Below are 22,135 nucleotides of genomic sequence, written 5' to 3'. Positions count from 1 at the left end.
ATAGGTTAGTCCCAAAAATAATATAAAAGTGGAAAATAAAGCCCAATATAGTCCAAAACAATAGATAATATAGCATGGAGCAATCAAAAATTATAGATACGTTGGAGACGTATCACTGAACTCATCGTCATTGAAGCATGGTTCAGGGGCTACTGAGGGAGTCCTGGATTAGGGGGTCTCCGGGCAGCCAGACTATATCCTTTGGCCGGACTGTTGGACTATGAAGATACAAGATTGAAGACTTCGTCCCGTGTCCAGATGGGACTCTCCTTGGCGTGGAAGGCAAGTTAGGCAATACGGATATGTATATCTCCTCCTTTGTAACCGACCTTGTGTAACACTAGCCCCCTCCGGTGTCTATATAAACCGGAGGGTTTTAGTCCGTAGGACAACAGACAATCATACCATAGGCTAGCTTCTAGGGTTTAGCCTCTCCGATCTCGTGGTAGATCAACTCTTCTACTACTCATATTATCAAGAATAATCAAGCAGGACGTAGGGTTTTACCTCCATCAAGAGGGCCCGAACCTAGGTAAAACATCATGTCCCCTACCTCCCGTTACCATCCGCCTTAGACGCACAGTTCAGGACCCCCTACCCAGATCCGCCGGTTTTGACACCGACATCGCCCACGGTGGAACTATGCACCTCACCATCTTCTCTTCGGCACACCCCCATCTTATGATGGCTTGCGTATTTTTGGGCGCCTTTGCTATCCTAACACTGTCGACTCCTCTCCTCACAAACTCGCACCTCGTTCTGTCGCTTGCATATTCATCGGCTACCCCTCCAACTCCAAGGGATATCAGTGCTACGATCCCGTCTCCCACCGTGTGTTCACTTCCCGACACGTTTACTTTGATGAGCATGTGTTTCCGTTTCACCAGGTACCCCCGGCTGTTCCTCCCGCCACCGGTGACACGGGCTCCTCGATGCCTCTCCCAGGGCGCTCACGCGCCTCTCTTGGCCCGCCCCTGGCTTTGAGGCGCGCCCCCCAAAACAGTAGATAATATAGCATGGAGCAATCAGAAATTATAGATATGTTGGAGACGTATCAGGCATCCCCAAGCTTAATTCCTGCTCGTCCTCGAGTAGGTAAATGATAAAAAGAGAATTTTTGATGTGGAGTGCTACTTGGCATAATTTCAATGCAAATCTTCTTAATTGTGGTATGAATATTCAGATTAGAAAGATTCAAGATAAAAGTTTATATTGACATAAAAATAATAATACTTCAAGCATACTAACAAAGCAATTATGTCTTCTCCAAATAACCTGACCAAAGAAAGTTATCCCTACAAAATCATATAGTCTGGCTATGCTCCATCTTCACCACACAAAGTATTTTAATCATGCACAACCCCGATGACAAGCCAAGCAATTGTTTCATACTATAACTTTTTCAGAACTTTTTCAATCTTCACGCAATACATGAGCGTGAGCCATGGATATAGCACTATAGGTGGAATAGAATGGTGGTTGTGGAGAAGACAAAAAGGAGGGGAAGATAGTCTCACATCAACTAGGCGTATCAACGGGCTATGGAGATGCCCATCAATAGATATCAATGTGAGTGAGTAGGGATTGCCATGCAACGGATGCACTAGAGCTATAAATGTATGAAAGCTCAACAAATGAAACTAGTGGGTGTGCATCCAACTTGCTTGCTCACGAAGACCTAGGGCAATTTTGAGGAAGCCCATCATTGGAATATACAAGCCAAGTTCTATAATGTAAAATTCCCACTAGTATATGAAAGTGACAACATATGAGACTCTCTATATGAAGAACATGGTGCTACTTTGAAGCACAATATATGAGACTTGCTATATCATGGTGCTACTTTGAAGCACAAGTGTGGGAAAAGGATAGTAGCATTGCCCTTTTTTGGGCCTTCTTTTTTTTATTTGGCCTTTCTCTTTTTTATTGGGACAATGCTCTATTGAATGATGATCATCACACTTCTATTTATTTACAACTCAATGATTACAACTCGATTCTAAAAGAAAGTATGACTCTATATGGATGCCTCCGGCGGTGTACCGGGATATGCAATGAATCAAGAGTGACAAGTATGAAAAATTATGAACGGTGGCTTTGCGACAAATACTATGTCAACTACATGATCATGCTAAGCAATATGACAATGATGGATGTGTCATGATGAACTAGGTGGTGGAAAGTTGCATGGCAATATATCTCGGAATGGCTATGGAAATGCCATAATAGGTAGGTATGGTGGCTGTTTTGAGGAAGGTATATGGTAGGTGTATGATACCGGCGAAAGGTGCGCGGTATTAGAGAGGCTAGCAAAGGTGGAAGGGTGAGAGTGCGTATAATCCATGGACTCAACATTAGTCATAAAGAACTAATATACTTATTGCAAAAATCTAGAAGTTATCAAAGCAAAGTATTACACGCATGCTCCTAGGGGGATAGATTGGTAGGAAAAGACCATCGCTCGTCCCCGACCACCACTCATAAGGAAGACAATCAATAAACAAATCATGCTCCGACTTCGTAACATAACGGTTCACCATACGTGCATGCTACGGGAATTACAAACTTTAACACAAGTATTCTTTAAATTCACAACTACTCAACTAGCATGACTTTAATATTATCACCTCCATATCTCAAAACAATTATCATGCTTCAATCTTTTCTTAGTTATTCAACACACTCAAAAGAAAGTTTCACAAATCTTGAATACCAAGCATATTATTATTAAGCAAATTACCATGCTATTAAGAGACTCTCAAAATAATTTAAGTGAAGCATGAGAGATCAATAGTTTATTTAAAACGAATCCACCACCGTGCTCTAAAAGATCTAAGTGAAGCACATAGAGCAAAATTATAACGCTCAAAAGATATAAGTGAAGCACATAGAGAAAAATTATCTAGCTCAAAAGATATAAGTGAAGCACATAGAGCAAAACTACTTAGCTCAAAAGATATAAGTGAAGCACATAGAGTATTCTCTCAAATTTTAATCCATGTATGGCTCTCTAAAAAGGTGTGTACAGCAAGGATGATTGTGGTATACTAAGACACAAAGACACAAATAATACAATACGCTCCAAGCAAAACACATATCATGTTGGTGAATAAAAATATAGCTCCAAGTAAATTACCGATGGAAGTGGACGAAAGAGGGGATGCCTTCCGGGGCATCCCCAAGCTTTGACTTTTTTGTGTCCTTGGATTATCTTGGGGGTTCCATTGGCATCCCCAAGCTTTGACTTTTTTGTGTCCTTGGATTATCTTGGGGGTTCCATTGGCATCCCCAAGCTTAGGCTCTTGCCACTACTTGTTCCATGATCCATCAAAAGAATTCACCCAAAACTTGAAAACTTCACAACACAAAACTCAAAATAGAAAACTCGTGAGCTCCGTTAGCGAAAGAAAACAAAAGACCACTTCAAGGTACTGTAATGAACTCATTATTTATTTATATTGGTGTTAAACCTACTGTATTCCAACTTCTCTATGGATTATAAACTATTTTACTAGCCATAGATTCATCAAAATAAGCAAACAACACACGAAAAACAGAATCTGTCAAAAACAGAACAGTCTGTAGTAATCTGTAGCTAGCGCAATATCTGGAACCCAAAAAATTCTAAAATAAATTTCTGGACGTGAGGAATTTATCTATTAATCATCTGCAAAAATAATTAACTAAATATAACTCTTTACAGCAGTTCTCGTGAGCGCTAAAGTTTCTGTTTTTTACAGCAAGTTCAACAAGACTTTCCCCAAGTCTTCCCAACGGTTCTACTTGGCACAAACACTAATTAAGCACAAAAAACACAACCAAAACAGAGGCTAAATAATTTACTTATTAATAATCAGGAGAAAAAAGAAAGGAATAAAAATAAAATTGGGTTGCCTCCCAACAAGCGCTATCGTTTAACGCCCCTAGCTAGGGCATAAAAGCGAGGATAGATCTAGGTATTGCCATCTTTGGTAGGCAATCCATAAGTGGATCTCATGATAGTTTCATATAGTAATTTTATTTTCTTTCTAGGAAAGTGTTCCATGCCCTTTTTTAATGGAAATTGAAATCTAATATTCCCTTCCTTCATATCAATAATCGCACCAACCATTCTAAGGAAAGGTCTACCAAGAATAATATGGCAAGAAGGATTGCAATCTATATCAAGAACAATGAAATCTACGGGGCACATAATTCCTATTTGCAACAATAAGAACATCATTAATCCTTCCCATAGGTTTCTTAATAGTGGAATCCGCAAGATGCAAGTTTAGAGAGCAATCATCAAAGTGACGGAAATCTAGTAAATCACACAAAGTCTTGGGAATAGTAGAGACACTAGAACCCAAATCACACAAAGCATAGAACTCATGATCTTTAATTTTAATTTTAATAGTTGGTTCCCACTCATCATAGAGTTTTCTAGGGATAGAAACTTTCAACTCAAGTTTTTCTTCATAAGATTGCATCAAGGCATCAACAATATGTTCGGTGAAGGCTTTATTTTGACTATAAGCATGTGGAGAATTTAGCACGGATTGCAACAAGGAAATACAATCAATTAAAGAGCAACTTTCATAATTAAATTCCTTAAATCCAATATAGTGGGTTTAGCAACATGTAGATTTTTATTTCTTTCAATCCCACTTTCATCAATTTCATCATTAAGATCTAAATACTCCAAATTTTTAGAACGCCTTCTAGGTAAAGGAAGATCATATTCAGTTTCATCAAGATTAATATTGCAAAACAAAGATTTAATAGGGGACACATCAATAACTTTTAGATCTTCATCTTGATTTTCATAGGAATTGGAGGAACACGCTTTAATAAAGGCATCTTTGGAACCACGCATCCTAGTGGTTCTTTATTTGCACTCATCAATGGAAATTCTCATGGATTTGAGAGACTCATTGATATCATGCTTAGGAGGAATAGATCTAAGCTTTAAGGAATCAATCTCAAGAGAAATTCTATCAACGTTCCTAGCCAAATCATCAACTGTAAGCAATTTCTCTTCAAGCAAAGCATTAAAATTCTTTTGTGAATTCATAAACTCTTTAACACTATTCTCAAATTTAGAGGGCATCTTATTACAATTTCCATAAGAGTTGTTGTAGGAATTACCATAATTATTAGAAGGATTACTAGGATATGGCCTAGGATTAAAATTCCCTCTATAAGCGTTGTTACCACAATTATTCCTACCAACAAAATTCACATCCATAGATTCATTGTTATTCTCAATCAAAGTAGACAAAGGCATATTATTAGGATCAGAAGAAACACTCTTAGTAGAAAATAATTTCATAAGTTCATCCATCTTTCCACTCAACACATTAATTTCTTCTATCACATGCACTTTTTTATTAGAAGTTCTTTCAGTATTCCTTTGAGAATAATTAACCATAATATTATCTAGGAGTTTAGTAGCATCTCCTAAAGTGATTTCCATAAAAGTGCCTCCCGCGGCCAAATCTAAAAGATTTCTAGAAGCAAAATTCAATCCGGCATAAATTTTTTGTATAATCATCCACAAATTCAAACCATGAGTAGGGCAATTACGTATCATTAATTTCATTCTCTCCCAAGCTTGTGCAACATGTTCATGATCAAGTTGTTTAAAGTTCATAATATCGTTTCTAAGAGAGATGATCTTAGCGGGAGAAAAATACTTAGAGATAAAAGCATCTTTGCACTTGTTCCATGAATCAATACTATTCTTAGGCAAAGACGAAAACCAAGCTTTAGCACGATCTCTAAGATAAAAAGGAAATAGCTTCAATTTAACGACATCATTATTGACATCTTTTTTCTTTTGCATATCACATCAATCAACGAGGCTATTCAGATGAGTAGCGGCATCTTCACTAGGAAGGTCGGCGAATTGATCTTTCATAACAAGGTTCAACAAAGCAGTATTAATTTCACAAGATTCAGCATCGGTAAGAGGAGCAATCGGAGTGCTAAGGAAATCATTATTATTGGTATTGGTGAAGTCACACAATTTGGTAGTATCTTGAGCCATCGCGACAAACAAGCAATCTAACACACGAGCAAACAAAAAGGCAAGCGGGCAAAAAGAGGCAAATAGAGAGGGAGGATAGAGAGGGAGAGGGCGAATAAAATGGCAAGGGTGAATTGGGGGGAGAGGAAAACGAGAGGCAAATGGCAAATAATGTAATGCGAGAGATAGGGATTGTGATGGGTACTTGGTATGTTGACTTTTTGCGTAGACTCCCCGGCAACGGCACCAGAAATGGCTCATTGTCGGGAGTCAAATCTTGAATTGCACGAACCTCCCCGGCAACGACGCCAGAAATCCTTCTTGCTACGTCCTGAGCTTGCGTTGGTTTTCCCCGAAGAGGAAGGGATGATGCAGCAGAGTAGCGTAAGTATTTCCCTTAGTTTTTGAGAACCAACGTATCAATCCAGTAGGAGGCCACGCTCAAGCCCCTCGTACCTGCACAAAGCGATAGCTACTCGCAACCAACGCGATTAGGGCTTGTCAATCCCTTCACGGTCACTTACGAGAGAGAGATCTGATAGATATAATATTTTTGGTATTTTTGGTATAAAGATGCAAAGTAAAAAGTAAAGGCAAAGTAAAAAAGCAAAGCAAGATTAAAGTGATGGAGATTGATATGATGAGAATAGACCTGGGGGCCATAGGTTTCACTAGTGGCTTCTCTCAAGAGAGTATTCTACGATGGGTGAACAAATTACTGTTGAGCAATTGACAGAATTGAGCATAGTTATGAGAATATCTAGGCATGATCATGTATATAGGCATCACGTCCATGACAAGTAGATCGAAACGATTCTGCATCTACTACTATTACTCCACTCATCGACCGCTATCCAGCATGCATCTAGAGTATTAAGTTAAAAACAGAGTAACGCCTTAAGCAAGATGACATGATGTAGAGAGATAAATTCATGCAATATGAAATAAACCCCATCTTGTTATCCTCGATGGCAACGATACAATACGTGCCTTGCTGCCCCTTCTGTCACTAGGTAAGGACACCGCAAGATCGAACCCAAAGCTAAGCACTTCTCCCATGGCAAGAACTACCAATCTAGTTGGCCAAACCAAACGGATAATTCGAAGAGACTTGCAAAGATAACCGATCATACATAAAAGAATTCAGAGAAAATTCAAATATTATTCATAGATAGACTTGATCATAAACCCACAATTCATCGATCTCAACAAACACACCGCAAAAAGAAGATTACATCGAATAGATCTCCACAAGAGAGAGGGAGAACTTTGTATTGAGATTCAAAGAGAGAGAATAAGCCATCTAGCTACTAACTATGGACCCGAAGGTCTGAGGTAAACTACTCAAACTTCATCGGAGAGGCTATGATGATGTAGAAGCCCTCTGTGATGTTCTGGCGGATCTCCGGAACAAGCCCCAAGATGGGATCTCGTGGATACAGAAAGTTGCAGCGGTGGAATTAGGTTTTTGGCTCCTGTTCTGATAGGAGGAAGAAGTACGCTGGAGGAGCAATGAGGGGCCCACGAGGCAGGGGGCACGCCCTAGGGGGGGGGGGCGCTCCCCACCTTCATGACCGCCTCTTTTGTTCCTTGGAGCAGGGTCCAAGTCTCCTGGATCACGTTCGGTGAGAAAATCACGTTCCCGAAGATTTTATTCCGTTTGGACTCCGTTTGATATTCCGTTTCTTCGAAACACTAAAATAGGCAAAAAAACAACAATTCTGGGCTGGGCCTCCGGTTAATCGGTTAGTCGCAAAAATAATATAAAAGTGGAAAATAACCCCGATATAGTCCAAAACAGTAGATAATATAGCATGGAGCAATAAAAAATTATAGATACGTTGGAGACGTATCACCGGACTCATTGTCATTGAAGCCTGGTTGAGGGGCTACAGAGGGAGTCCTGGATTAGGGGGTCTCTGGGCATCCGGACTATATCCTTTGGCCGGACTGTTGGACTATGAAGATACAAGATTGAAGACTTCGTCCCGTGTCCGGATGGGACTCTCCTTGGCGTGGAAGGCAAGCTAGGCAATACAGATATGTATATCTCCTAAGGATGGCAATTTTATCCATGGATATCCGACCCGAATGGATAGGGTTTGGATATGCTTTTGTGCCCATGGGCGGCGCCCAAACCCGACCCGATTGTTCGTGGATAGGGCATGGATATAATCTTGTACCCATGGATATACCCAAACTCGACCCGATAGTATGACTTAATGGGGGAAAATCTTCTATCCCTGCCCCACGGTCATATGTCCCACAACAATTTTACACTTTTTTTTATCTAAAACATGCATAAGAAATTACACAATCCCCATCGTAACTTTTTTTTAGTTGACATTCAATCCCCTCTGTAACATACTCCAACACGCCTTCCCTTATTTTTACCTCCTTCTTAAATGACTCGTCATTCTCATCTGTTAGAAAAATACTAAATGATCTTAGGTTGTTAGTGGATATTGATTTACCATAAGTGAAGCCTATCCTACCACGAGGTGAAGAATGGAAGAGTTTATGTTAAGATTGTATTATGTCTTATTTATATGTCTCGAGAGGACCCAATGGATATCCAATGGGTATGGATATCCATCGGATTTGGACATGGACACAATTTTTCACCCATGGATTTTTTCATGGGCGGCCAAAAACTGTCTTCATGGACATGGATATGGATTTGAGATTGTTCAACCCGATCCAAACCCGACCCATTGCCATCCTTAATATCTCCTCCTTTGTAACCGACCTTGTGTAACCCTAACCCCCTCGGGTGTCTATATAAACCGGAGGGTTTTAGTCCGTAGGACAACAGACAATCATACCATAGGCTAACTTCTAGGGTTTAGCCTCTCCGATCTCGTGGTAGATCAGCTCTTGTACTACTCATATTATCAAGAATAATCAAGCAGGACGTAGGGTTTTACCTCCATCAAGAGGGCCCGAACCTGGGTAAAACATCGTGTCCCCTGCCTCCTGTTACCATCCTCCTTAGATGCACAGTTCGGGACCCCCTACCCGAGATCCGCCAGTTTTGACACCGACACCGCCCATGGTGGAACTATGCACCTCACCATCTTCTCTTCGGTATGCCCCCATCTTATGATGGATTGCGTATTTTCGGGTTCCTTCGCTATCCTAACATTGTCGACTCCGCTCCTCACAAACTCGCACCTCGTTCTGTCGCTTGCATATTCATCGGCTACCCCTCCAACTCCAAGGGATATCGGTGCTACGATCCCGTCTCCCACCGTGTGTTCACTTCCCGACACGTTTACTTTGATGAGCATGTGTTTCCGTTTCACCAGGTACCCCCGGCTGTTCCTCCCGCCACCGGTGACACGGGCTCCTTGACGCCTCTCCCAGGGCCCTCGCACGCCTCTCTTGGCCCGCCCCTGGCTTTGAGGCGCGCCCCCCGCATGCGGCGCCTCCTACAGCCGCGACGCTGGCGCCCCCGGCGTTCTCGACGTTGACGCCCGTGGCCCCCACAGCCCCCTCGGTGCCCGCGGGCCCCGCGCCCCCCTCGGCGCCCCTAGCGCCCGCAGCCCCTCCAGTGCTCGCGCCCCCAGGCGCCTATGGCCGGTCCGGTCACCCGCGCCCGTATGGTGTTTTTCACCCGAGCTTGCGCTACGCCGCGGATCACTACATCCATGCGGTGTCCACCTCTGAGCCGTTGCCGTTGCCGTCCTCCATTCGAGCCGCTCTTCATGACCCGCTCTGGATGGCTGCGATGCAAGAGGAGTTTGACGATCTGTTGCGCAACCGGACATAGCAGCTTGTTCCCCGTCCCCGGCACGCCAACGTGATTACCGGGAAGTGGGTCTTCAAACACAAGCTCCGTCCTGATGGTACCCTTGATCGCTATAAAGCGCGCTGGGTCGTTCGTGGCTTCCGACAGCGTGCTGGCATCGACTTCACCGACACCTTCGCTGGGGTCGTCAAGTCCGACACGATACGTAGGGTTCTTCACCTTGCGATCTCCCGTGCTTGGCCGGTGCACCAGATGGACGTCTCCAACGCCTTCCTCCATGGTCACCTAGAGGAGCAGGTCTTCTGCCAGCAGCCCACCGGGTTTGTTGACCCGGCGCTTCCCGACCATGTGTGCCTGCTCTCGCGGTCCTTGTACGGACTTAAGCAGGCTCCGCGCGCTTGGTACTAGCGCATCGCGGCGTTTCTCCACCAGCTTGGGTTCCGCTCTACCCGCTCGGATGCCTCGCTCTTCGTCTATCACCAGGGCATTGACACGGCCTACTTGCTACTCTATGTCGATGACATCATCCTGGCGGCTTGTACGACTGGTCTCCTTAGTCAGCTCACGGCTCGTCTTTGCGCTGAGTTCGCCATCAAGGACTTGGGTCCTTTGCACTACTTCCTCAGTGTCGAGGTGGTGCGCCGTCCGGATGGCTTCTTCCTTCATCCGCGTAAGTACGCTCATGAGCTCCTGGAGCACGCTGGCATGCTTAACTGCAAGCCGGCCGCCACGCCTGTTAATACGAAGGCCAAGCTTTCTGCCACGGATGGTTCTCCTGCTGTAGATGCTGCTTTCTATCAGTCTATCGTTGGTGCTCTCCAATACCTCACTCTGACTCGATCAGAGATCCAGTATGCCGTGCAGCAGGTGTGTCTTCATATGCATGCCCCCGAGACGTTCACTGGGCTGCCGTCAAGCGGATTCTCCGCTACGTCTGTGGCACTATGGATCTTGGCGTCAAGATTCATGCCTCAGCAAACACCGCCCTAACCGCCTACTCCGATGCAGACTGGGCGGGCTGCCCTAACACTCATCGATCCACCTCGGGCTATTGTGTCTACCTTGGACCCTCCCTTATCTCATGGTCGTCCAAGAGACAGCCTACAGTCTCTCGTTCCAGTGCTGAGGCCGAGTATCGTGCGGTGGCCAACGCCATCGCCGAGTGTTCGTGGCTTTGCCAGGTGCTTCAGGAGCTCTCTTGCCCTGTTGACCGTGCCACAATGGTCTACTGCGACAATGTCTCGACGGTCTACCTCTCCGCTAACCCGGTGCATCATCGACGGACCAAGCATATTGAGTTGGATATTCATTTTGTTCGGGAACAGGTGGCCCTTGGCCATATTCATGTTTTACATGTCCCTACTTCCCAACAATTTGCAGATATCATGACCAAGGGCTTGCCTACGGCGTTATTTGAGGAGTTCCGGTCCAGTCTTTGCGTTAGCCGCGGTGCTGCTTCGACTGTCGGGGGGGTGTTGAGTATATGTGTGTTCCTTGTATAGTTGAGGTCCGTGGCCCATCTTTGTACATCATATATACGTGCCTATGCACGAGAGCAATACATCATGCAATCATAATCTCATACAACCTCGATGTGTAGTATCTCAACGTTGGGAAAGCACCTGAGGAAGCTGACCAGCATATTTACCTCCTCCAAGGCACAAAAATTAACCTTCAGGCCCAATATCTTGATGCCTAATTCTCGCCCTTGTGTTAGGCTGCATTGACCAAGCCATGCACCCAAAGAAAGATATACATCATCTCTAGAATGTAGATCTAGATATAATTATGCAACGTTGGCAACGCCATGAGTCGAGTGACGGAAAGGTAGTACCTTGATGACTTTGTCACCGATGTGTAGCTGGTGAATTCTTGGCTCCAAGTAATCGAGCGCCCGCAGTTTGGGTGCACAGGCATTCTTGACCTTCACCGGGATCCCATCACCTTCACCAGAACCTCCAGTAGGTGCTTCAAACAGGATGAGCCGCTCCAGGACCGGCGCCTCCACGACGGCGACCCCCCCTCCACCATGGACAACCAGAGGAGCACGCACTGCAGGCTTTTGCTATGGAGGAGGACGCGCTCGGGCGTCTTGTTGAAGATGAGCGCGAGGATCTCCAGGACCGGGCTGCAGGCGAGCATGTAGTCGAGGCCTCGGTCGGTGATGGTGATTAGGAACCTGTGGAGCTCTCGGAGGTAGGGGAACACGTCGGCGCCGCGGGGTAGGCCGGCTGTGTTTTTCGCCCGAGCTTGAGCTACACCGCGGATGACTACGTCCATGCGGTATCCACCTCTGAGCCGTCGCCGTTGCCGTCCTCCGTTCGAGCCGCTCTTCGTGACCCGCTCTGGATGGCTGCGATGCAAGAGGAGTTTGACGCTCTGTTGCGCAACCGGACGTGGCAGCTTGTTCCCCGTCCCCGGCACGCCAATGTGCTTACCGGGAAATGGGTCTTCAAACACAAGCTCCGTCCTGATGGTACCCTTGATCGCTATAAAGCGCACTGTGTCATTCGTGGCTTCCGACAGCGTGCTGGCATCGACTTCACCGACACCTTCGCTGGGGTCGTCAAGCCCGACACGATACGCAGGGTTCTTCACCTTGCGGTCTGCCGTGCTTGGCCGGTGCACCAGATAGACGTCTCCAACGCCTTCCTCCATGGTCACCTAGAGGAGCAGGTCTTCTGCCAGCAGCCCACCGGGTTCGTTGACCCGACGCTTCCCGACCACGTGTGCCTGCTCTCGCGGTCCTTGTACGGACTTAAGGAGGCTCCGCATGCTTGGTACCAGCGCATCATGGCATTTCTCCACCAGCTTGGGTTCCGCTCTACCCGCTCGGATGCCTCGCTCTTCGTCTATCACTAGGGCACTGACACGGCCTACTTGCTACTCTATGTCGACGACATCATTCTGATGGCTTCTACGGCTGGTCTCCTTAGTCAGCTCACGGCTCGTCTTCGCGCTGAGTTCACCATCAAGGACTTGGGTCCTTTGCACTACTTCCTCGGTGTCGAGGTGGTGCGCTGTCCGAATGGCTTCTTCCTTCATTAGTGTAAGTACGCTCATGAGCTCCTGGAGCGCGCTGGCATGCTTAACTGCAAGCCCACCGCCATGCCTGTTAATATGAAGGCCAAGCTTTCTGCCACGGATGGTTCTCCTGCTATAGATGTTTCTTTCTATCGGTCTATCGTTGGTGCTCTCCAGTACCTCACTCTGACTCGATCGAAGATCCAGTATGCCGTGCAGCAGGTGTGTCTTCATATGCATGCCCCCGAGACATTCACTGGGCTGCCGTCAAGCGGATTCTTCGCTACGTCTGTGGCACTATGGATCTTGGCGTCACGCTTCACGCCTCAGCCGACACCGCCATCATCGCCTACTCCGATGCAGACTGGGCGGGCTGCCTTGACACTCATCGATCCACCTCGGGCTATTGTGTCTACCTTGGACCCTCCCTTATCTCGTGGTCGTCCAAGCGGCAGCCTACAGTCTCTCGTTCCAGTGCTGAGGCCGAGTATCGTGCGGTGGCCAACACCGTCGCCGAGTGTTCGTGGCTTTGCCAGGTGCTTCAGGAGCTCTCTTGCCCCATTGACCGTGCCACAATGGTCTACTGTGACAATGTCTCGGCGGTCTACCTCTCCGCTAACCCGGTGCATCATCGACGGACCAAGCATATTGAGTTGGATATTCATTTTGTTCGGGAACAGGTAGCCCTTGGCCATATTCATGTTTTACACGTCCCTACTTCCCAACAATTTGCAGATATCATGACCAAGGGCTTGCCTACGGCATCATTTGAGGAGTTCTGGTCCAGTCTTTGCATCAGCGGCGGTGCCACTTCGACTGCCGGGGGGGGGGGGTGTTGAGTATATGTGTTATGTGCATATTGTGTATTGGGCCCGCCTCCTAGTTCCTTGTATAGTTGAGTTCCGTGGCCCATCTTTGTACATCATATATACGTGCCTATGCACGAGAGCAATACATCGTGCAATCATAATCTCATACAACCTCGATGTGTAGTATCTCAACGTTGGGAAAGCACCTAAGGAAGCTGACCAGCATATTGACCTCCTCCAAGGCACCAAAATTAACCTTCAGGCCCAATATCTTGACGCCTAATTCTCGCCCTTGTGTTAGGCTGCATTGACCAAGCCATGCACCCAAAGAAAGATATACATCATCTCTAGAATGTAGATCCAGATATAATTATGCAACGTTGGCAACGCCATGAGTCGAGTGACGGACATGTAGTACCTTGATGACTTTGTCACCGATGTGCAGCTGGTGAATTCTTGGCTCCAAGTAACCGAGCACCCGCATTTTGCGTGAACAAGCATTCTTGACCTTCACCGGGATCCCATCACCTTCACCAGAACCTCCAGTAGGTGCTTCAAACAGGATGAGCCGCTCCAGGACCGGCGCCTCCACGACGGCGACCTCCCCCTCCACCATGGACAACCAGAGGAGCACGCACTGCAGGCTTTTGCTGCGGAGGAGGATGCGCTCGAGCGTCTTGTTGAAGATGAGTGCGAGGATCTCCAGGACCGGGCTGCAGGCGAGCATGTAGTCGAGGCCTCGGTCGGTGATGGTGATTAGGAACATGTAGAGCTCTCGGAGGTAGGGGAACACGCCAGCGCCGCGGGGTAGGCCGGCTATGTCCGGGAAGGTCCAGAAGCCCAGGAAGAGGCGCTGGAGCGAGGCGCAACGGAGGACGTCGGCTGGGAGGGGCAGGGTGTCGGCGGTGGGGTCGCAGACATTGTCGACGAGGACGAGGTCCTCGATGCCCTTGGAGGCAAGGAGGCGCGGCCACTCGACGAGCGCGCGCCCGTGGTACGCGAACCGGTAGCGGGCGAAGGTGGCACCGCGGAAGGGACCAGAGTGGTCGGCGAGGATGCGGCCGACCATGGGTCGGGGCAGATCTACGTCGCGGAGGACGAGCGGGGCGGATCGCCAGAGGTGGCGCCAGCGGGAGGCGAGGGAGGTGGTGCGGGCGGCGTCCTTGACTGGGAAGCGTGAGACGATGTTGCGGAGGAGGTCGTCCGGGAGGGCGCTGACGCGGTCCTCGCCGTCGTACCCCGCGGCAGCGAGGGAGGGGGGCTTTGCGATGGCCTGGGCACCGCCGGCCTCGGGAACCACCCCATGACTTGCTCGACGATGGCGGCCATGGCCGGGGGTGGGAGTGGAGTGGAGGCAGGGGCGCAGGGCAAGTTATTTACTCAAAACCACCACACCTTAAGGATAAGGTAAACAACTTGGTACCACATTTGAACCAGGGCACAGAAATCATTGAAAATGCGCCTAATTGATAACGCGGAGCATTGATAGTTTGATAAGCTTGCGAAAACAGCGAAACTGATAAGTTGGGTCCGCATGTGGAGCTGACGTAGTGACGACTAAAACCTTTGATCAGCTGATGTGGCAAATGAGATGTGGGCCTCACCTGTCAATGACTAGACGGTCATCTTCTTCCCATATCTCTTTCTTTGAGGCATTTCATCGAACAACTTTTGGGCGCCAATCGAACAGCTTTTGGGCGCCAATCATTTTCTTCTCGCCAGAGATAGTGAGTAGCGCTAGCTCGTCCGCCTTTCCATGGAGCGCCGGCGGGGTAGATGTTCTCATGCCGGGAGAGAAGGAGGCCGGCGGACTCCACCGGTGAGAGACGACGGCGCGAGGTCGCCCGTGGCCAGAGCGAGCTCGCCGTTGACCAACATGAGCACGAAGTACGCTGTCGGCGGCTCCGATCGGCACGTCGCGAGACGTCCGCACGAGAGGTCCCATGAGAACGCGATGGAGTGGTTGGACACGCTGGGTCATGGCACCCTGACAGCGGCTCCGGTGGACGGGTGGTACAGCAAGGCCGACGCGAGCAGCCGCCGCCGACTGAGGCGGCCATCCACGGGCTGCGGTGGTCGCGTCTTGGCCGGCTACTCCCCTCGAAGCAGGCGAAGAGCAGCGTCGCCGTCGCGTGCCCAGGCTGACTCGTCGGCCAACGAGCACCGCCCCGCCCCGCCGCGCGCCTAGGCCGACGAGCAGTATAGGATTGGCCGCAGATGGCGGCGAGTGTAGGCGCGGCAGTGGTAGAAGTTCTGGCGGCGGCACATCTGGCGACCGCAGGTTTGGCTCGTAGTTCGTGGCTGGCTTTAGTCGCGGCGAGGCGCTGTAGTCCATGGAGTCAGGTGGCGGGCTGACGAGCAATTGCTCTTGGACGCCACTGCGGCTGCTCGTTTTCTAAATTTTCCCGCGCCCCCGAGCTAGCTCCTCCATGGCAGGCAAGCTTCAGTGTCCGCCATGGACGACGATGAGCATGCCCGCGCCTGCACGTACGCCTCCCACTCCAGTCGCTTGGCCAAAGCGCCCCCGCGCCCGCAGCTCACACGAGCGCACTCTTGTAGTGCCTTGTGACCATGGGGAGGAGGGGTGCGACGGCATGGATGGAGGCTCGTGGCCGACTCCATGGCAGCGGCGCTCTGGCCTGCGGGGTGCCCACCAAATGTTTGTTAAAATGCCCATGAAAAAAGAAGGAAGAAGTAAAAAAGAAAAAGAAAAAAACAAATACTTGAGTGATTGACAGGTGGGACCTATGTCCAACTCAGCATAGTGTCCACATAAGCACGCCACGTCAGCCCGACATGCGGGCCCAACTTGTCAGTTTCGCTGTTTTCGCGGCCAAATTCCAGCATCAGTGCTCCGTGTTACAGATTAGGCGCATTTTTGGTGGTTTTTTGTGCCCTGGTTCAAATGTGGTACCAAGTTATTACTCTAGCCCCAAATGTGGTGGTTCTGGATAAATAACTCAGACAACACTGACTGTAGGAAAGGGAAGAGAGATATGGATTTTGCTAGGCTAGGTGAAAAAGGTGGGAAGCCGGTTCCTCATGGGCCCGCTTGGAGCGGAATGTTCTTGCAATTGTTTACTCCTTCGTACTTTTCATAAAATCTTGAGAGTCAATTAATCTACTCCATTTATTAATGGTTCTTTTTACTAATGACGTCTTTAGTGCCACTAAATATCACGGTTCGGACACATTGTGTCATCCAACATGGTGCATCAAACGTTCACCATCGGTCTGCAAGTCCAAATTCTCGCAAATTGGAGGCCAACCTGGGAACGTTTGTGGACGTCTGAACAGCCGCCACGTAGGCTTTCGACATCCCCGGTTCACACAAAAAACCCATTCGAAGCCCTGCTTTTCTCCCTGCATCCATCCGCCCTTACTCTGTGTCCGTGTAATCCGAGACCGTGTCGTCGCTATACCACCTACTCCGTAGTCTAGGCCTTCAAGGACCTCCCCCGCTCCACCCAGGTGCCAACCCCAACTTGCCCACGCCTCCCTTCCATCCCTAGTCTAACCGCCGCCTAGGCACCCTCTGCCCCGCACATTGTCGTCCATGGTGGACACCACGTCCAGAAAAGTGTTTGGTCAAACGTTATAGCCAAATTTATTGGCTTTTTTGTTGACTTTGAAGCACATATGATGGATTCAGTCGTGGAGCACTTCTGCTGAGTCCATGGATTCGTCCTCGTCATATGAGGATGAAATGACGATGATACTTGCAGTTATTGGAGATGCCCAACATGCGAAGGAGCATGTTCTCAATTTGAAGGGAAAAATCAAGGGGCATCGAGTGATGAATCCGAATAGGGCACGGGGCATATGATACTAATGAACGACTACTTTGTCCCTGGTGCGCTATTCGAGTCATTTTTTCATCGTCGTTTTTGGATGAGCCAAACTGTGTTTGATCGCCTCTACATTGGTACCCGACCCTATTATGACTACTTCATTTCGAAAAAGGATGTTGTTGGAAACAATGGATCATTTGGTTACTAGAAGTGCACAACTGCATTGAGGATGCTTGCTTATGGACAATGGGCAAATTCATGGGACGAGTACCTTCGGACGTCCAAAACAACATGTCTCGAAGCCATGATTAGGTTTGCTATTGCGGTGGTCAACGTGTTTGGACCGGAGTACTTGAGAGAACTAACTGTCGAAGACACCACACGGCTCATGGCACTGTCGGGGGCAAGAGGGTGGCCAAGTATGCTCTGATTCCTCGATTGCAATCACTGGCAACAAAAGAATTTCCATATGCTAGTGAGGGGAGAACCATGACTTGCATCAGTTCAGGATCCCCAAGAGCACTTGAGCTCTCTTTAGCTAATTGTACTCATGAGACAAGCTGAGTAATACCCCCTCCGTATCAAAATACAAGAAGTTTTTGTAGGCCAGTTTAACCTACAAAAACATCTTATATTTTGGTACAACTATAGTACAAGTTTTTACCCGCCAAAAAAGAAGAAAAAATAAAATAATTTCCCATATGCTCTACAAGGGCATTATCGGGGCCATTCCAAGAGGCCCACCATCATTCTTGAAATAGTTGCATCATAAGATCACTAGATTTTGCACTCTTCCTTTCGAATGCCTAGGTCTCACAATGACATAAATGTGTTGTTGCGGTCTCCATTGTTTGCAAGGTTGTGTGCGGGAGAAGCTCCTCCGTGCAACTATACAATCAATACTCATGACTATGACATTAGCTACTATCTTTGTGACAATATATATCCTTAGTGGATGACCTTCGCCAAGACCATCTCTGATCCAATGGGTGAGAAAAGATCTGACTTTTCCCAAAGAAAAAAAGAGCTATAAACGATGTCGAGAGGGCATCTGAAGTGCTCCATGCCCTATTTATAGTTGTTCGAGGACCTGCAAAAACATGGAATCTAGAGGCATTGTGGGAGATGATGAAAACTTGTGCGATCATGCACAACATGATTGTGAAGGACGAGGGTGAAAAAGATCGCCATGGTCCGGAATTTGAGCACATGGGTGATTCTATCCCAATACCATAGCAGAATGTGGCGATGGTTTTATCCAACTGCATCAGCAGATTCGCCATCGAGCAACTCATGAAAAGTTTCAGAATGATTTGGTTGAGCATTTGTGAGTGTTTTGAGGGGAGAACTAAAAATGTCTCTAAATAAGTGAAGTTCAATTTTGAATTTTTTTATTGCACAACTTCATGTTTGGATTGTACTCCCTCCATTCCTAAATATTTGTCTTTCTAGAGATTTCAACAAGTGACTACATACGGAGCAAAATGAGTGAATCTACACTCTAAAATATGTCTATATACATCTGTATGTGATAGTCCATTTGAAATCTCTAAAAAGACAAATATTTAGGAACTGAGGGAGTAATATTTATATTTGAATTATTGTTTCACAAATTTGAATTATGTTATAATGAGGTTGGGACCACACTAGTTGATAGGTTACAAAGTATATGGATGGCTACTTAATGACAACATAACTAATGAATCAATATGGGCGAAATGACATTGATTGGGGTCAACGACGTGTGATTTTGGTGGGGACTAGGACATGATGAAAACTTGTGTGATCATGCACAACATGATTATGGAGGATGAGGGTGACAAAGTTTTCTATGGTGTGGAATTTGAGCACATTAGTTATCCTATCCAAATACCATAGGTGAAAGTGGCGACGTTCGAGGATTTTATCGAAATACATCAACAGATTCGCCATCGAGCAACTCATGAGAAGTTTTAGAATGATCTGGTTTAGCATTTGTGGGTGTTTCGAGGGGAGAACTAAAAGTATGTTTGAATAAGTTGAATTCAAATTTAAACTATTTCATTGCAAAACTTCATGTGTTGTTGAACAAATTTGAATTATATATACCCCTATATAGTCTGCGAATAACTTTGAAAGATGGTCGTTGGATGAAGCCAATCCTAAGGTGCAGAGATGGCAAATCTAAGCACTACTGGCTGTTGGATATCATCTATATTTCACCAGATTTTGCCACATGTACAATCTAGAAGACTTCATGGTTGAACTTAAGCATAATGCACAAACCTCAAAACACAAGCACTTCTCCTTTGTTCTAAAATCTTCCATATCATATTCACCCAATTTTTTTCTAGATGAATTGCCATTATTTGTTTTTTACTTTATGCTTTACAACGCACATTTCCATGAATCTTAAAATAGATTAGCTTTTTTATAAAAACCAATTGATTTTGAATGAGATGAACTATAAGAATTAAACAAACATCTACATCATACATATATGACTCAAAGCTTACATGCTATAATGTGATATTTATTCATAATTTGGTTTCCAAATATCATGCGTGCAATACACGTTACCTTACTAGTGTTATAATGTGGTTGGAATCACACTAGTTGACAAGTTACAAAATATATGGATGACTAATGACAACTTAATTAATGTATCAGTTTGGGCAGAATGACATTGATTCGGTCAATAGAGTGTGATTTGGGTGGGGACTACCACCCATAGATATCAAAGGGATTGCACGATTAGCTTTCATGTGTAACTATGATTCAATATGAGCTCTGTCTTAGACCAAGTAAGTTGTGGGAACCTAGCCCAGCAGACTAACTGATGTAGTTTATGCATGTTAGGTCATATGGGTCTACCATGTGATGTGGGATATTACTTCCCAAATGTACTGTCTTAGTCTACCTAGCTACTCTATACTGGAGTTTAGTCACAGAAGGGTGTGACTATGTCTCGCGGGTAAAGTACACGTACCTCTATAGAGTGTTAAAAAATGATCATGATTTGTTGCATCCTCGGTTATGCACAAATTGGGAAACTTGGCGGGGGAACTGTCAGCTTGATCCATCACCTATTCTTAATTAAAAAATTGGGTTAAACAAAGGAAACAGGCCACTACTTGACGATATTGATGGTGGAATGCAATCGATTAACTGGTGGGGATGGTCTAGGGTTGCTCTGCGATGCACTTGGCCCAAGTGATGTTGTGGATTGCTATGGGATGAGTATGTCCTATGTATAGAGCAGACCACTTATATATAAAAGACGAGATAAAACCACTATTGCTTTGGCAAATGAACCAACCCCCACTTACCCCGAAAGCATGATTTCATCTGTTATACTTTCCCGATGAAACTTGTCAATCCATTCTATGTATTGACCCTTGTGGTTGTAACATATCATGTTACATGATTCCCGTATAGAATGAGAGATACGGAGGAGGGTTACAGTCAATTCCTGTATACTACCACAAGATAATATTGTATATCCGCTACATGATATTATGAGTTAGCCTTGAGCTAAGCAGGTATGTAATGTAAAAGAGACGGGATTTGCAATGTAGTTCTATGATATGTGACGTATCTTGGTATTTTATAGTAAATTGCGTGTGTCAGCTATTAATCCAAGGACTGACATAACAAAGCAGAGATATTCGACCCTTATCCGGGACCAGGTCGTCACAGATGTCTGGGGGGGGGGGTTCCAAGAGGAAATAGGCTAACGACTGTTTCCATCATAGAAAATGATCTTGGGAGACGATTTTTCTTCCACCACGAGGATTTTTGTCACAAACAATCACAGTTTTTTGTAGCGATTGATGGGTGGTCTTTTTTATTGGAAGTATTCCCTCCTTCCATCTATATAGGGCCTAATCCGTTTTCAAGACCGTCTTTGACTATTGATAAGATTAATAATACATAAGATGTATAATGTGAAAATTATATCATTGGAAGCTCCTTTTACGTACAAATTTGACGGTATGCTTTGTGTAACTTGCATGTCATATATTATTGCTCTAACCCTTGGTCAAAGTTAGCCTCGAAAAACGCATTAGGCCCTATTATATGGAAGGAGGGAGTACCTCTCAAACAAAGACCATTTCGTCCAACACAAAGGAGTAGAGATGGCGAAAACATGACCTAAAATGCTGAGAAGTACACAATGTATAGTGATCAGACTAAAACAACACAAAATCACCGACCATAATTGTGGTCATGCCAATCTCCGATACTCCTCATCTCTTATCTTACTAAAGAAGATGTAAGGTCCTATACTACGTCAATTTTTCTTCCGCACACCTTCCGTCCGCCCTCCCTCTGTATGTTACTCCACCCTTGCATCATTTTTCCATCCCTCCCAATTTTCTTTCGTAATGATTTTTATCTGGTCAGTTAATCAGACCAATATTTGATAACACAATAAATTCACACATAGTAATCAATCTCTTCTTTGGCAATAAATATTTGATAAGGCAATAGATTCATGGGAAGGAATCAATCATGATTTGTAATTATTTGCTAACACAATAAAATTCATGGGAATGAATCAATCACAGTCAGTCATCATTCCCTTCCTATCTCTATCTTTACCTCTATCTCTACTTTAAGAGTTAAGTAAAGTTTCATTTAACTTTTGTGCTGTCTGGTATGGCAACTCATAAAAAATGATTGGTACGGCTTAGCCCTTTTTGATAGAAAGTAGCATTGTTAAGGGAGAGAAAGGGTTGGATGCGAGTGACGATCCTAAAGGTATAGTTGA

At 46.1% G+C, this 22,135-nt stretch overlaps 1 pseudogene; it reads right to left on the bottom strand.

Annotated features, from left to right (window-relative positions):
- Nucleotides 1-13,842: 13,842 nt before the first annotated feature.
- Nucleotides 13,843-14,920, bottom strand: LOC119315955 (annotated as a pseudogene).
- Nucleotides 14,921-22,135: the final 7,215 nt, after the last annotated feature.

Source organism: Triticum dicoccoides, chromosome 6A (genome assembly GCF_002162155.2).
Source record: "Triticum dicoccoides isolate Atlit2015 ecotype Zavitan chromosome 6A, WEW_v2.0, whole genome shotgun sequence".
NCBI lineage: Eukaryota > Viridiplantae > Streptophyta > Magnoliopsida > Poales > Poaceae > Triticum > Triticum dicoccoides.
This window is presented reverse-complemented; position numbering and strand designations above follow the sequence as displayed.